Genomic DNA, 4,824 nt, shown 5'->3' with positions numbered 1-4,824 from the left:
TTTCCCTTGGTGTTGCACTTTGCTGTGGAAATGATCAATTATCAGCTGAGTGACATAGTGACCCTTTGGAATGATAACTGGATGCTTCAATGTGGAAGACAATGGTGCATTTTTGAGCCTTCCTCCCACCTTAAGGAGTCCATCACTATCAAGAAAGGCGTCCATTTGAAACAGTTTGCTTTTTTGAGACAGTGCCTTTCCATTCTTGAGCATCCTTATCTCCTCGGCATATTCGTTGGCTTGCATGTCTTTTACAATAACACTTTGTGCATTAAGTCTTTCTTGCACTGTACTGTGTCCCAGTGATTTGTCTCCTTTGGCACAACGAATGAGTCGGGCTACAGCTTGAGTAGCTTTGTACCATGAAGAAAACTTTGTTAACTTGTCTGATAAACCTTTGTTTTCTGTTTGAAGTGTGTTCAACGTGTGTACCCTTTTGACCTCTGGATCTCCGAGTGGTACATTTGTGTCAATCTCCGCAGCTGGAGGTATCTCTTTGTCCCATAGAAACTGTGGCCCTTTGAACCAGTCCGAACTAATGAGCTCGCTTACACTCGAGCCTCTGGACGCAATGTCTGCAGGGTTTTGCTCGGAAGGAACATATCTCCACTGCTGTGGGAAGCTATTGAGCCTTATTCTTTGAACTCTGTTGGAGACAAATGTGTGGAAACGACGTGCTTCGTTATTAATGTAGCCTAAAACTACCTTAGAGTCCGTCCAGAAATACTCATCTATCTGTGTCAGTCCGAGCTCCTCTTTTAAAAAGTTGCTTACAGTAACTGAGACAACAGCAGCGGTTAGTTCGAGTCTTGGTATTGTCGTCACCTTGAGGGGAGCAACTCTGGTCTTTGCAGTAACTAAAGCACAGTGCACCTTTTCGTTTTTGCTTACATGTCGTAAATAAGAACACTGACCATAACCATGTGAGCTTGCATCAGAAAAATGATGTAACTCTGTTTTTACTATTTGGCCAAATTCTGCAGGAACATAACAGCGTGGTATTATGACATTTTCTAAGTTCTTAATGTCTCCTTTCCAGTTGTCCCACACTGGCCTTAGTTCACTGGGAAGGGGGTCATCCCAGTTTGTGCCTTGTTTGCATGTCTCTTGGAGCACTCCTTTGCCCAGGAGTATGAATGGGGAAATGAATCCCAGCGGGTCATAAAGAGATGCAACCATAGATAGAATGCCACGTCTTGTAGCAGGTTGGTCGTTGGGGCGAAAACGAAACGTGAGTGTGTCTGAATCAATGTGCCAATGAATACCTAGTGCTCTTTCAAGTTTAGAGTCATTAAGTTGTATTTCACATGCTTGCTGTGGAGAGGCACGTTCAGAGGCTGGAATGCTTTCTAACACAGTTTTGTCATTACTTGCAAACTTGTGTAGTCTGAGGCCGCCTGAAGTACAGAGAGTTTTAGCCTCTTGTGCAAGCTGAATAGCTTCTGTGACACTCGCAGTACTGGTCACACCGTCATCCACGTAAAAATCTATCATTATAAACTGTGAAGCAAGAGGATACTGTGTCTCATTCTCTTTAGCAAGATGCTTTAACCCGTAATTGGCACACCCAGGTGAGGATGTAGCACCAAAAAGGTGCACTTTCATGCGAAAGTCTTGGGGTTCAGAGTCCAGGTTGCCATTTTTCCACCACAGAAATCTTAAATAGTCTCGGTCTGCTTCATACACATGAAATTGGTGGAACATTTTTTCAATGTCACACAACAGTGCAACTTGATGCCTTCTGAATCTAATGAGAACACCATGAAGATTATTCAGTAGATCTGGGCCTGACAGCAAATGATCGTTGAGACAGCTACCTCTATATTTTGCTGAGGCATCAAAGACTACTCTGAGTTTGTCTGCCTTTTGAGGGCGATATATGCCGTGGTGGGGAATATACCACTTTTCTCCTTCCCTTGCTTCACTGTGCACTTCTTCAGCGTGGCCCTTTTCAATCATTTCACTCATGAACCTTACATATTGTTCTTTGTACCTTTGGTCCTTTGACAGCTTGTTTTTGAGATTTTGAAGTCTCAAGGTGGCCATTTGTCTATTGTTTGGTAAGTGCGGTCTATCCTTAAATGGAAGTGGCATTTCATAATGTCCTTCTGTGTTTTTGTAAATGCCTTCCTTCAATGTGTTCAAAAAGAGTATGTCATCTTGAGACACTGACCTGTTGTCCTTGTTATCTTCCTTGAAGTCAGACTCAAGAACCTTGAGCGCATCAGCTGGAGTCACTGAAGGGAGCTCCTTGACTGTAACTCTGTGACACACAGTAGACATGCTTAAAGAGTCATGGTGAGAAGATGTGGGACCTACAACACTCCAGCCCAATGCTGTGCGGACCGCATAGGGTTCATTTTCTTCTCCTAAGATTACCTGCCTTGGAGCCAATGCCTTGGAGCAACTGTAGCCAATTAACAAGCCAACTTCACAGTCAAGCTGTGGGGGAATCTCATTTGCTATTACCTTGAGATGATTCCATTGTCTTGCTGTCTCACAGGTAGGAATGTGAGAGCGGTTCACTGGTATACTGTCCTTAGTATAAGCAGGAGGGAGTTCAATAATTTCTGAGGAGTTGTAGCCTCTCACTTTTAGACCTGAGACACGCTTGCTTGGAACAACAGCATCTTTACCAAGCATTGTGGTGAGCCTTAACCTTATTGGGGTGGATTTAGCTTTAAGACTACTGGTCACATCATGGTCAATGAACACTGTGTCACTCTGAGTATCTAAAAGCGCATAAACTAGCCTTTCAGTTCCTGGATGTTGCTCTGATGAAACCCATACTGGCACAATCATCGAAGTACTCACGTTGGTTTCGCTGGTTTCTGCGTTGAGAGACAGTGTAGTTGCAACACATTCTGTGTTGCTCTGAGTTGGGTTCATGGCTGATTTGTCATTATCATAGCTGAAGTCGTGCAGACAGGTAGGGTGTTTTCTCTTACATATTTCACACACAAGTCTGTAACAACAATCCCTTGCACTGTGACCAGGTCTGAGACATCCATAACAGAGGTTTTTCTCTTTTATGAACTTCCTTCGCTCCTCAAGCGATTTGCCTTTAAACTGTGGGCAGCTGTGAAGCTTGTGTCCATTGTCTTGACAGAGCAAACATGGTGGTTTAACGTTTGACCTTTGTTTGGGGTTTTCAGTCTCTGTTGCTGTCTGAGTGTGGAGAACACTTGAGGTGGGCCTTTTTTCCTTTTGGTTATTTTTGCTAGAGCTTGTGATGAAGTCTGTAGAGTGGAGAGCCTGAAATGATGTAATTGGGTTACAAACAATCTCTGCCTCAGATGACATGAACTCTGCAAAGTCCTTTAAACTTGGAAACTTCCCAATTTCTTTCATGAATTGAGTAGCTTGTCGATTCCACCTTGCAATTGCCCAGTCTGGTAACTTTTGAACAAGTTTTTGGTTTTCCTCAGAATCACTGAGAATATTTAAGCCTTCAATGTGGGGCAGGGCCTCATAACATGTTTGAATGAAATCTGCAAAGGCCCTAAATCCTGTAGAGTCTTTTGTTTGTATCTTTGGCCATTTTGCCAACCTTTCTCTGAACGCCTTCTGAATGACAAATGAATGTCCATATCTTTGGTTGAGGCGTTCCCATGCATCTCTGTATGCATCACAATCATTTCTGTAGAAGATGCCATCAAGTGTCTTTCGAGCTGGGCCTCCGACATATTTCTTTAAATAGTGCAGTTTGTCAGCAGGCGAGATGTTCTTTTTATCAATGAGTGCAACAAATGAAGCCTTCCACTCGATGAACTGTATCGGGTCACCTGTGAATGTGGATGGCTCTGGAGTTGGCAGTCTGTTCATGGTGATGCTGTCCTGTATTGCTTGAGCTAGGTGAAGAACGTCAGTTTGTGGAAGTGAGGTAGGCATCACATGACTGTTTGGAACTTGAATTGGGGTAAAAACTGTGGGAGACATTTGAGCTGCTCTGCATATATTTATAGCATTAGCACTGCACTCGCTCTTCATCTCTTGATCATAAGTCATCAGTCTAGCTCGTGCAGCCTTTAACTCCTTTTTGGCCTTTAGTCTCTCTAACTAACGCCGTTGAGATTCAAACTCCCTTTTTTGCCTTTCCTCTAAAAGTTGGATCTTTTCCTTTTGTCTTTCTTCTTCTAGCAACACTTCATATTCCGCTTCCTTAGCAGCCAACTCTGCTGCAGCTTCTGCTCTCCTTGCAGCAACTGATGTCTTGGCAGAACTTGAGGTATTTGCAGAAGAATGTTTACTAGGGAATGTGACAGAAGAACTGTAAATGGATTGAGCATAGTCTGAGTCAATAAGCTCACGAAGACGTGTCTTTACTGCATTACTATCATAGTCATCTATGCCTGACAGTCTTTCGTGTGCAACCTTTATAATGTCTCTGGTGACTGCTTCACATGCATCTATGAGTCGCCTTGTGTCACTGGAGGGAGTAATGTGTTCCCTGATTTCCGTATACAATTTTATGACACTGTCTCTTTCCTTCTCTAAGATGTTTGTCAGTGAAGCTATTTGACTGTTTGATATGTCTCCCTTTAACTGCTCTCGTGATGCACGTACTTGTTTTTTCCATTCATCCTAAACTTTGAGAAGACATTTTTCCTTTCTGTTGGCCTCCTCCTCTTGATATGCTTGCATCCTTTCTGTTGGCCTTCTTTGACGAGCAGGGTGACTATGATCAGTTTCCTCATTGACCTGGGGATCCACTGTGGGTTCCGTTTCTTCTTCAGATGTCTCCATATTTAGGACAGATGCCGTAGACCATCAGATCCCTGGCAGCCTTATAGAATCTGTAGATTAACTTTCACTGAGACCCTC

Source organism: Telmatherina bonti (genome assembly GCF_933228915.1).
Source record: "Telmatherina bonti genome assembly, chromosome: 1".
Classification (NCBI taxonomy): domain Eukaryota; kingdom Metazoa; phylum Chordata; class Actinopteri; order Atheriniformes; family Telmatherinidae; genus Telmatherina; species Telmatherina bonti.
Note: the sequence above shows the minus strand (reverse complement) of the source record.